Source organism: Euphorbia lathyris, chromosome 5 (assembly GCF_963576675.1).
Source record: "Euphorbia lathyris chromosome 5, ddEupLath1.1, whole genome shotgun sequence".
Lineage (NCBI taxonomy): Eukaryota > Viridiplantae > Streptophyta > Magnoliopsida > Malpighiales > Euphorbiaceae > Euphorbia > Euphorbia lathyris.
The window spans coordinates 35,645,350-35,658,508 of NC_088914.1; the positions used below are offsets into that span (position 1 = coordinate 35,645,350).

Here is a 13,159-nt window from a genome sequence, read left to right on the forward strand (position 1 = left end):
TATTTTGGTTTTGCCCTTGGACAAAATTTACCTGTTCAATTTCACTCATACCTTCGTAATCCACATCTGTTTGGATTGGCTTACCATTAGAATCACACGGTGCCATAAACCTATCAATTTTGTGCGATAAGGCAGAAAATTGGGCTTGCAACATTGCTACTGGATCAAGATTCACTATACCTTTAACTGATGATGTTGTTGAGGATGATGGTTTCGCTGATGGTACGTGTCCACGTTCCGCGGGCCACATACTGCTGTTGATTGCCATTTCCTCCAAAAGTTCTCTTGCTTGGGCAGATGTTTTCTTCATGAATAACCCTCCAGACATAGCGTCCAATGAACCTCTAGTTGTAGGATTTAGTCCATTGTAAAATGTTTGCATTAAAAGTTCGGCGGGCAATTGGTGGTGTGGGCATAAAAGTTGAAGTTCTTTAAAACGTTCCCAAGCCTCATAAAGAGTTTCATTATCATTTTGAGAAAAAGATGTTAACTCTTTAATGACTCTTGTGGTTTTTGCTAAAGGGAAAAATTTTGATAAAAATGCTTGGGCTAATTGCTCCCAAGTCTCAATTGATGCGGCTGGCATAGAAGTTAACCATTCTTTGGCTCGATCCTTCAAAGTAAAAGGAAAAAGGCGAAGTTTGATTGCTTCTGCAGTTACATCAGTAATTTTAAAAGTGTCAAAAATTTCTAAGAAATTTGTCAAATGGGTATTAGGATTTTCGTTAGGTAACCCGTAAAACGTTACATTATTTTGCAACATATTAAGCAACGCAGGCTTAATTTCAAAATGATGTGCATTAATTTGGGGTCTAACTATACTGTTTGTTACACCGACCACTCCTGGCCTAGCGTAATCCATAAGTGTGGCCATAACTTCTGGCTCGGTAATTTTAGTTTTTATTGGGGTTTTGTTTTTCTTTTTCTTTTCTTTCTTGTTCTTTTTAAGGGTTCTTTCAATTTCTGGGTCAATGGGATCTGGTGACGTGCCTGAACTTCGAGAACTGCGCATGAACTTGAAATTTCGCACGAACAGAAACTACCTACAAAACAGAATTTGAAAAATAAATATGTTAGTAATTGAAAATAAATAAAATATAAAAGTTTGAATAAGTATGAATAAACCTAGATTCGTAATAAAACACGAAAAATTTAAAATTTTGTCAAAAATTTTGGCGTTCCCCGGCAACGGCGCCAAAAAACTTGTTGAGCAATTTCCGCAAGTGCACGGTATACGCTTGTAGTAATAAAAGATATCGATCCCACAGGGAACGTTTTTCAACAAAACTTATTTATAATCGGTTAAATTTACTTTAAGGTTTATAATATGGAAAATCGTTTAATCGGTTTTGGTTTTGAAATTGCTAGAATGAGAATTAGATTAGAATATGAAGATGTTAGAAAGTATCTGATTTAAAAATGAATTTGCAAAACAGGAACGTTTTAGTACTTTAGAAAAGTAAACAAGTATATTTGTTTGCATTAAGCAAAGAAAACAACTTTAAACTTTGTACGAATTATAAAAATGAAATAAATGACGGAACCTCTAATTAATTGGCTTTGAACGCGACAAAACCCTTTCGGGATAGTTACCCTTAATCAAATTAAAACTCTTTCGAGATAATAATTTGCCTAAGTGTTCAACAAAGTTTCCTTGTAAAGATTTTGGATTAAATACGTTTTAATGAAAACACCAGCAATCACTTTAGTGGATTGGTTACCATAAGTGCTGCATAAAAATCTATCGAATAGAACATACTTTATTAGATGAAATATAAATTGATACAAGTTTACAGAGAACATGGAGCATTGAATTCTTCGACGGCGTGCAAGTGAACTGGTTGTCAATCCTTTCCTTGGGTTTCGTTAGAGTTTGTCAGGCTCAGGGGCGAATCCTCTACTCAATCTTCTCGTTGAATCTTCGTAATAGAGACTGGGTCGGTCTACTACCAAAATGAAAACTAAACTGGAACAATGTCTAAACGTTACTGAGTTTGTTATTATTTAGTAAACAATGTGTGTACATCATATTACTTTTGAACAGAATCTAAATCTAACTTCTGAATCACTTGACTCGGAATTTCTGCATAAATTCTACACTAATCTCTTTCTTCTACACATATAACATTATATTTCAACTCTCCATCAACTCTTTATTTATAGATGTTGAAGAGTCTTGATTGAAGTGTCGTGTCCGTTGTGAAGGATCGTGTCCGCTGCGAAAGGACGTCTTTATCCACCCGAACGATCGCGTTTTGTCGAAAACGAAAGTGTGTAACTAGGCTTCTAAAATCTCCTGCTCGTACCGAGAATATTAAATTCTCTACCGAGAATGGGGGAGCAACAATTTGTACTTCGGACGAAGGGAAGGAGGGCTGAGGGACGCGTGTCGCGACCGTGAATATTGGGGGCCGCGGTCGCGGCACGGAGCGTTTTTCACCTCTTCGGCTCTCGTTCGTGTCCTCGACTTGGCGTTATTAATTTTCGTCATCTTTGACTCCTTTTGTAGGGGGTTTCTTCTGTTTTTGAGCTCTTTTTACTCCTATTTGGATTTTACCAAATATTTATGTACCTTGCAAGAAAGAAATATATTCGAGAGTAAAAGTATTCTAAATAGGTATAAATAGCATAAATTCGTAGCAATATTGATGTAATTATTGATGATATTTTAGGTATATTTTGGGCTTAACACTTACCATTCTCGTCAGCACAAAGGACAGTGTCAGTGCCCATAGGAGTAGATATTGGCTTGCAGTTTTCAAGATCATATTTCTTCAATATCTCCTTGGCATATTTAGCTTGACTGATGAAGATGCCATTTTTCCCTTGTTTGATTTGAAGTCCAAGGAAGAAGTTGAGTTCTCCCATCATTGACATTTCAAACTCAGTCTGCATTTGCTTGCTAAATTCCTTGCACATTGACTCATTAGTAGCACCGAAAATAATATCATGAACATATATTTGAGCCAGCAGGGTGTCTTTACCCTTTCTCTTAATGAATAAGGTTGTATCAGCTTTGCCTCTGACATAATTTCTAGTCAGCAGGAAACTGGTCAGCCTCTCATACCAAGCACGTGGTGCTTGCTTGAGGCCGTACAGAGCCTTTTTGAGTTTATAAACGTGGTTTGGGAATTTAGGATCCTCAAACCCTGGAGGCTGATTAACATAGACTTCCTCGTTTATAACTCCATTAAGGAATGCACTCTTAACATCCATTTGAAACAGTTTAAAGTTCATATAACTTGCATAAGCGCATAAAATTCTAATAGCCTCTAGCCCTGCCACTGGGGCAAAGGTCTCACCGTAGTCAATACCTTCTTGCTGACTGTAGCCCTGAGCTACAAGTCTTGCTTTGTTCTTGACTACATTTCCTTGTTCATCCAGCTTGTTGCGGAAGACCCATCTTGTTCCAATGGTCTTCTGACTCCTTGGATGTGGCACTAACTCCCATACATCGTTTCTTCTCAATTGATCAAGTTCCTCTTGCATTGCGCTCATCCAGAATTCATCGTGCTCAGCATCAGCGAAGTTCTTTGGTTCCTGAACTGAGACGAAGGCTACGTTGCTGAGGTATCTCCTAAGTTGATTTCTTGTCATCAGGGTATTCTCAGCGGCATCAAGAATAGCACTCTCTGAGTGTCCTCTTGGTATCCTTATCTCCTTTGGTAGATTGATGTCTTGTGCTATCTGTGTTTCAACAATCTCTGCAGGTGTAGATTGGTCATTGAAAACAATTTGAGGTTCACTTTTACCTTTGGTCAGCCCTTGAGGGAATGACTCAGCGGCTGTATGTTGATCAGCAGGTGCTGAGTGTGGATCATCCTCGATCAGCGGCTGATATCTTCCTGCAGGGTTAGTTTCGTCGAACTCAACATGTACTGACTCTTTTAAAACTTGAGTTTGTTTATTGAAAACTCTGTATGCTTTACTGTTTGTTGAGTAGCCTAAAAAGATAGCTTCATCAGCTTTTGAGTCAAACTTAGCTAAGCTATCTTTGGTATTCAAAATAAAACATTTACAGCCAAAGGCACGAAAGTATCCAATATTGGGCTTTCGTCCTTTCCAAAGTTCGTAGGGGGTTTTCTTTAGTATAGGTCTAACAAGAGCCCTATTAAGAATATAGCACGCTGTGTTGACAGCTTCTCCCCAAAAGTACTTTGGAAGCCTATGCTCACTCAGCATTGTCTTGGCTATTTCAACCAAGGTTCTGTTCTTCCTTTCAACAACCCCATTTTGTTGAGGCATTCTGGGAGCAGAAAAATTATGGTCAATGCCGCTGGCTTCACAGAATTCAACAAACTGTTGGTTTTTTAATTCTCCACCATTATCACTTCGGATGTGAGCCAATTTTAGGTCTTTATCATTTTCAAGTTTTCTAACCAAATTTGAAAATGTCTCAAAGGTCTCATCCTTGCTACTCAGCAAGATGATCCAAGTGTACCGAGAAAAGTCATCTACAATGACCAAGGAAAATCTTCTTCCACCTAGACTCAGCGGCTGGACTGGACCGAAGAGATCCAAGTGTAGTAACTCTAATGGACGCTTAGTTGAGACAATGTTTTTGATATGAAAAGATTGTTTGGTTTGTTTTCCAGCTTGGCAAGCGTGGCATAGTTGATCTTTTTCAAATTTAAGTTCTGGCAGTCCCTCAACCAATTGCTTTCTTGCTAATTTGGCCAGAAGGTCCATACTTACATGACCAAGTTTCCTGTGCCATAGTCAGGAATTTTCTTCCTTTGATACTAAGCATACAGTTTTTGAAAACTTTTTCTCTAAGTTCAGCATGAAGACATTATCAATGCGAGGGGTGTTGAGCGATTTCCGCAAGTGCACGGTATACGCTTGTAGTAATAAAAGATATCAATCCCACAGGGAACGTTTTTTCAAACAAAACTTATTTACAATCGGTTAAATTTACTTTTAAGGTTTATAATATGGAAAAATCGTTTAATCGGTTTTGGTTTTGAAATTGCTAGAATGAGAATTAGGTTAGATTATGAAAATGCTAGAAAATATTCTGATTTAAGAATGAATTTGCAAGATATGAACTTTTAGTACTTTTTAGAAAAGTAAACGAATGTATTCGTTTGCATTAAGCAAAGAAAACAACTTTAAACTTTGTACGAATTATAAAGATGAAATAAATGACGGAACCTCTAATTAATTGGCTTTGAACATGACAAAACCCTTTCGAGATAGTTGCCCTTAATCAAATTAAAACTCTTTCGAGATAATAATTTGCCTAAGTGTTCAACAAAGTTTCCTTGTAAAGATTTTGGATTAAATACGTTTTAATGAAAACACCAGCAGTCACTTTAGTGGATTGGTTACCATAAGTGCTGCATAAAAATCTATCGAATAGAACGGACTTTATTAGATGAAATATAAATTGATACAAGTTTACAGAGAACATGGAGCATGGAAACATTCGACGGCTTGCAAGTGAACGGGTTGATCAATCCTTTCCTTGGGTTTCGTTAGAGTTTGTCAGGCTCAGGGGCGGATCCTCTACTCAATCTTCTCGTTGAATCTTCGTAATAGAGACTGGGTCGGTCTACTACCAAAATGAAAACTAAACTGGAACAATGTCTAAACGCTACTAAACTTGTTATTATTGAAGAAACAATGTGTGTACAGCATATTGCTTGATAACAACCCAAATTATTCTTGAATAAGGAATAAGGGAAAATTAATAGAAATAATGGCAAACCATTATTCCTTCTAAAAGAGATATTTATACATGATTAATGTGGAATTAATGATAATTAATGCAGGGGAGAATATGCAAATAATGAGGAAAAGGAAGGAGTCTCTAGCATTATGCCACGCCACGTGGACCATGGCGAGATACGCCATAACGAGATACGCCCGATGAGAGCGAGTAGCGGAGACCCGCCATAGCTCTCAAGGAGAGCGTACATACGCATTGACGGATCAAAGAATACGAAAAGGGATATTCATCTTACTGACAGAATATTATCCCAAGGACCAAAAGGGATATTCACCTTGAGAACGCCGCAAGAAGAACCGGATGGCGGATCTCCACGGTTCAGCTCAGTGAGATCCGCTGGCGAACCTATGAGGCGAATCTCCTCTTTCACCTGATTCATCACAGTAACGGCAAACCGCCGACTCGGCCATAAAGACCATTAATGAGCTATCAATTAGCTAACCGCCAGGTTAAAGATAACCTGTAACCGCCATTAATGGAGCATTAATGGAGACCTTCTAGTTGCTGAAGGTTACGACTTCTTAGCTATATATAGCCTACATCCCTAGGCTATCAAGGTACACATTCACTTACTCTTCGTCAATTCAGTTTGCTCTCTTGATCTTCCTTACTGACTTTGGCATCGGAGTGTCCCCGGCCGATCCCAACGGCGCCTCACAGGGACGTGCTCCGATCAAGGATTTTCGAGTTATCAATTGGTGCGGTGAACGTGGATCTCTAACAAACAGAAGATCACAAAATCTTGATTGTATAGAGTTTCACAAAGAACAAAACAATGGAGTCAATAGAATAGAAATCACAATCTCAAACTTTGGCTCAATCAGTACAACAAATCTATCCAAAGATACAGTTCTCCATATATTGGTGGGAAAGAGTTTTCTACATTAAATCTGGAATTTTATGATGAAAAAGATAAGTTTCCTCCCCTTTCTTGTTCCATTTTTAATTAAAGAAAATTGAGATCCCTCACTCTTATAAAGTGCTATGAATATCATTACATGTTATTATGATAAATCTAATAAACTGTGAAAGATGAAGTTATAAACACAAATCTTTCATTAAATCTTGCATGCTTACTATGCCCTCATATTTTTATGCATGACAAGTGTAATATGATATTATCATTGAATTAGTACAAACGCATGTATAAAACCCGTAATCTTGGGATTTACAAAAAAAAAAAATCATCCATTCAATGTGATTTTGTCATTTGATATTAAAATATCATAAAAGGGCTCATGTAATTACAAATGATTTAGATTTGGTCGGTCTTTTGGATGAACATGCATATAACTATTAGAAGAAATTACAAAAAAAATCATATTTGGTTTTTCCTTGTACAATTCACCATCTATATATGGCTTTTCTCCTATATAGTACTTTTAATATCAAAAATTCATATTTTTGAATATTGTTTTGTCAAACAGTTATTTCATTCCCTTTTTTACAAGGATGTGTCTATTCATATAAAAAACTGTTTATTTGACATTGTTAGAATTTCTGTTACCAACACAAGAGACTTGAAAATATTGAGTCTATTTGTAATTATCCTGTAATTGTCCCTAACTATTAAGGCCATTATGGGCTGATGAATTACCAAATTGGATAAACAAAACTTTCATGTCCTGAGCTAACTACAAAATAGTGCAAGTGTCGGTTTCGGATCAGAACATTAATTTATGCAAAATTCTTAGGATATACATGAGAATTCCTTAAAGATTGGAGGATTGTATGTGAAGGTAGGTGAGAGTGGATTTTGAGTAATTTTCCTTATACTCCAAATTGGAGGAGAATCATGGTACATATATTTTTCTTCCAAAATTACCCTTTCTCTTTTATTTTATTCGTACAAATGAAATGATATAAGAGTAATTTTATATATAACTATATTATTAAATCATCACTTACCTTTCTTTAATTACACCTCATTCAAATGAGGTTTTAATGATCTCTGAATGCCATTAATGTATGGATGCACAATATTAATTGCAAGTAAATAGCAACTATGTAAGATATCTTACCCAATATAGAATGTCATAACTTTTATGACGTTTAAAATAAATATGCTATCTTGGATATTAATGCGCATTGAAATACAAAAGGACATTATTCTTAAATCATTCTCATTATGGTTATTTATTAAGAATTCATTATGATATTCATGTGCAGTAGCAATCTTTATGGTTATGACCGTTATACGTGATATTATTATTAAAACAAGCACGATTAAAATTCTATTATGAATTTGTTTGACATATAATATTTACTCGGTTTTATCCTTTGACTAAGTTCATTCTAGAGTCAGGGACCAACGTGAAGGAATTATTAAGTTGATTCCAAGATGAACTAAAAATTCCATAAAGAGAATTGCATCATACATGATATTTGCCAACAAGGCAAATGCAAACATTCTTTTGCTATGAAGTATGTTCCATGGATCAAGCCATTGATCCCCAAGGTAAGTGAATATAGTTTTTATGACTTACCACAATCCTTTAATAATGGACAGAGTATGCCCCACTTCTGGAGTTCTTTCAGCGCTAACCCACAGGTACAAGGGAGTTGCTAATACTACAACCAGTGCAAACACTAATGTGAAAAATAAAGCTCAATCCAAAGAAGTGTATATGCAGAGCCACTTCAGAAAAATTCCTTGACTATGTCATTGGCCAAAAAGGAGTTAGAGCAAATCCAGATAAAATAAAAGCCATGCGAGGAAAAAGGTGAAAAGAGCGCCTAAATAAAAGCCATGCGAGGAAAAAGGTGAAAAGAGCGCCTAAATGAAAGCCCCACGATGGGTGAGAAAGATCCAGAGGTTGAACGGTCGAATCATCGTACTAGAAAGATTGTCAACAAGCATATCAAGGTATAAAACAATTCCTAGCAGAACCACCCTTGATGAGCAGACCAATCTGAAGGGGAGACCTGCATTTGTATCAATCTGTCATGGATAAAGCTATGTGCACCGTGGTTATTTAAGAAGAAGAAGGTCAGCATTTCTCCATCTATTATGTTAGCAAAATGTTGAAGGATGCGGAGACAAGATATCAGAAGTTAGATAAAATGGCTCCCACGGTTGTGACAACATCCATCCGCGTTAAACCATATCTCCAAGCATAACCTCAACATGATCGAGATCAAGATCAAGAACCGGCTTCACCATCATGATTCAACATTGAACATACGAATGATGAGATTGAAAGGCGAGTGCATGCCGCTCTATATAGACAAGAGAACAATGCAGAAAGGTACGCCATCAAGTTAACATGAATTCGCCATTCACAGCACGGATCCTGGGGTACGAAGCGGACAGAATGTTTAAAGCTTCCAACTTGCCACAATATAAAAGAAAAGATTCAATATAAGCGGGACATTACATATCCCGAACCCAAAGGAGGGGAGCATGTAACCGTTGGAAGAAACACCAAAGCGTACTACAGGTTGGCCACCACATTGGTTGGCCACCACACTGAAGCTTGCTGGGAGCTGGCAAACTAGATAGCTTTGTCCAGAATAACAAATAACAAGACGACAAGTAGAAGACAGATCCCAAAAATAAATTCAAAAGTGTCATTAATGTCATAGCAGATGGACCAGTGTATCAGCCACCCGTGGAAAAAGCAAAAATATCTGCTCTAGATAAACCATCCCTCCATTGCTCCTTTTGCAGAAACAGGTCCAGTAATCTCTCCACATACAGATGCGTTGACAATTGAAGGATGGGAGATGAAATGAAGCGAGTAATGGTAGACACGGGCAGTTCTTGCAATGTCATCACCATAGGTGCATTCTCCAAACTAAAGGTTGATCTGATCCAAATAGAAACAACCATTGTTGACATCATTGGAGTGACGGGTCACACTATCCAGACCAAGGGCCAGAGGTTGCAGCCCTAATTTCCATCCGTCGTCTGACAATGTACATTCCCACCAGCAAAGGAGGAGTAATGATTAGCGGGAACCAAAAGGTGGCTAAAGAGACTTATACTCGGCGTCACTATCAATCCGCCCATAATCCAAAGAGGACGAAGGTGAGAAATATTAACTTGTCACTACAGCTTTGGGCGACACAGAAACGCTCCTTATTGCTGATGGAAAGCGGGTGCGGATCGCCAAAGGATTAAAACTTGAGATCAAAGAGGATGTTAAAAAAGTTCTCATTGAGTCTGAAAGCGTATTTACATAGGAGAATGAGATCCCCACAGGAGTAAGCCCAGATGTGATTACTCATAAGTTAAACATCATTGAGGATGCAGTTCTAGTTGCTCAGAAAAGACGGAACCATAGGCCTAAAAATCAGTATTTTTACGTATTCTTATATGTGCATTAAACTGTTATAGTATCCTACATATTATAATTTATTCTTTCTCGCCATACTTCTTATATTCATTTGCCTAGCTTTTAGTGCTGATATACGCCCAGTGGCTGGCGAATGAAAAGTTCCACAGGCGGATCAATTACCTCAAAGATAGGACAATTGATCCCATCACGGGCGGATCCCCTTTCCATAAAGATAAGAAGCACAGACCCTCAGGAGCTTTCAAATGAGCTCAACTCTCTCCTCAAAGACAAGAAAAGGATTGACCACCATCAAAAGCGGGTTAAAATCGTCTCAAACATGAGATCATTACACCCTCAACTTTCTCCTCAAAGATAGGAGAACACTCTCATGGGCGGATCCATCTTTAGATGATCACCATTCGAGAAAGAGTTAAAACATTCCTTGGACGCAAGGACTTTACACTCTCTCACTCCCTTCCCAAAGAAGGGTTCACAAGTCCTACGGGCGGATCGCTTCACCTCAAAGATAGGTAGCAAGTTGATCCCCTAGGCAGCTTTACTTCCTCTAGAAGGAATAGAACAGCTTCTAAACCTTCACAAAGGTTCACACATTGGGGTACGGCTGGCCACCTACCCTAAACAATCGGAGAAATACTAAACCAGATTCTAGAAAATTACTTGCTAAAAGATATAATGCATTAGTAAAAATAGTTCTGGAAAGCAAAGGGTTCATCCAACTAATGAAGCCTCGTCTTCATCTCCAAATAATGAAGCCTCGTCTTCATCTCCAAGTAATGAAGCCTCGTCTTCATCTCCAAACAATGAAGCCTCGTCTTCATCCAATCAATGAAGCCTCGTCTTCATCCAATCAATGAAGCCTCGTCTTCATCTCCAAACAATGAAGCCTCGTCTTCATCCAATCAATGAAGCCTCATCTTCATCCAATCAATGAAGCCTCGTCTTCATCCAATCAATGAAGCCTCGTCTTCATCTCCAATCAATGAAGCCTCATCTTCATCCAATCAATGAAGCCTCGTCTTTATCCAAACAATGAAGTCTCATTTTCATCAAAGTAATGAATCCTCATCTTCATCATAGAAATAACAAAGTCTCGCCTCCACAAAATGCACAAAAGTCCCTAAATGGCTGATCATTCTTACTGATCCCTAAGGGCAGGTCATTCTCCTCAATATGGCAGAACTGAAGAAAATAAGTCCCTAAAGGCGAATCATAATCCTATGGGGTAGGAACAAAAGGGATATTCACCTTGAGAACGCCGCAAGAAGAACCGGATGGCGGATCTCCACGGTTCAGCTCAGTGAGATCCGCTGGCGAACCTATGAGGCGAATCTCCTCTTTCACCTGATTCATCACAGTAACGGCAAACCGCCGACTCGGCCATAAAGACCATTAATGAGCTATCAATTAGCTAACCGCCAGGTTAAAGATAACCTGTAACCGCCATTAATGGAGCATTAATGGAGACCTTCTAGTTGCTGAAGGTTACAACTTCTTAGCTATATATAGCCTACATCCCTAGGCTATCAAGGTACACATTCACTTACTCTTCGTCAATTCAGTTTTCTCTCTTGATCTTCCTTACTGACTTTGGCATCAGAGTGTCCCCGGCCGATCCCAACGGCGCCTCACAGGGACGTGCTCCGATCAAGGATTTTTCCCCGAGTTATCATTGCTTTTTACAGAATCGAAATCTAACTTCTGAATCACTTGATTCGGAATTTCTACATAAATTCTATACTAATCTCTTTTTTCTACATATATCATTATATTTCAACTCTCCATCAACTCTTTATTTATAGATGTTGAAGAGTCTTGATTGAAGTGTCGTGTCCGTTGTGAAGGATCGTGTCCGCTGCGAAAGGACGTTTCTATCCACCCGAACGATCGTGTTTCATCGAAAACGAAAGTGTGCAACTAGGCTTTTTCAAACTCCTGCTCGTACCGAGAATGGGGGAGCAACAACTTGTACTTCGGACGAAGGGAAGGAGAGGCTGAGGGACGCGTGTCGCGACCGTGAATATTGGGGGCCGCGGTCGTGGCACAGAGCTTTTTTCACTTCTTTGGCTCTCGTTCGTGTCCTCAACTTGGTGTTATTAATTTTTGTCGTCTTCGACTCCTTTTGTAGGGCTTTTCTTCTATTTTTGAGCTCTTTTTACTCCTTTTTGGATTTTACCAAATATTTATGTACCTTGCATGAAAGAAACATATTCGGAAGTAAAAGTATTCTAAACAGTTATAAATAGCATAAATAGGTAGCAATATTGATGTAATTAATGATGATATTTTAGGTATATTTTGGGCTTAACAAATCTCCACACTTAATCTTTTGCTAGTCCCGAGCAAAATTTCACTGAATTCATTCTCTAACTAATCTCTTTACGAAAATAAAACATATATCTCTATATTACCTTTTAAATCAGTTAAGCCGAAAAGACTAACTTCGCATGGCAAATTTATACGCAAAATATCAAACTAACTTAGTATAAATACGATATATCACTCGTCTTGTATTTCCAATTTTGTATTGAAGCATTCGGGACGAAATAAGCACGCATGTTTTTGAATCTTTCATCTCAAAGCATTTCAAAGCACTAAATTTCCTTTCCCAAACCTAACTAATATATGAGATATATTAAAATGAATAAGCACTTGATTTTATTTGCTTGGTTACGCCCGAAATAAGGGTGGTTTCAACCGTAACCTTATACGTATTTTTACTTTACTTAGTGTTTGCTTAAGAGGTACCGACCATGCCATGGGTGGACACGATCGTTACTTTAAACTTAAACACGCTTATTATTTTTGCTTTAAACGTTCCTTCCATACCTCGGTTGTGATAAGGGTGGTCGCAACCGTGGCCAAAAGTAAACGGTACTTAATTTTCTTCCCTTTCATACCTCGATTGTGATAAGGTTGGTCTCAATCGTGAAGAATTTAACTAATTGATTAATTAATATGAATTATAAAATTGAAATTGGGAAAAAAGAAAAATAGCACATTCATCCTATATTGATTTACAATTCAACATGTATTATGGCTAAAGTTTCCTTAAAAACTTCAATTGGTGTTAATGTAAGACGAAATCAAACCGAGCTAAAAATTGCTAGTTCAATTTAAAGCCTATAAA

The 13,159-nt window shown here is 37.8% G+C and overlaps 1 non-coding gene across 1 annotated transcript; it reads left to right on the forward strand.

Moving 5' to 3' along the window:
• Positions 1-398: 398 nt before the first annotated feature.
• LOC136231478 (small nucleolar RNA R71) lies at positions 399-505 on the forward strand. Its single transcript, XR_010689858.1, has one exon. It is a non-coding gene; the product is annotated as a small nucleolar RNA R71 (small nucleolar RNA).
• Positions 506-13,159: the final 12,654 nt, after the last annotated feature.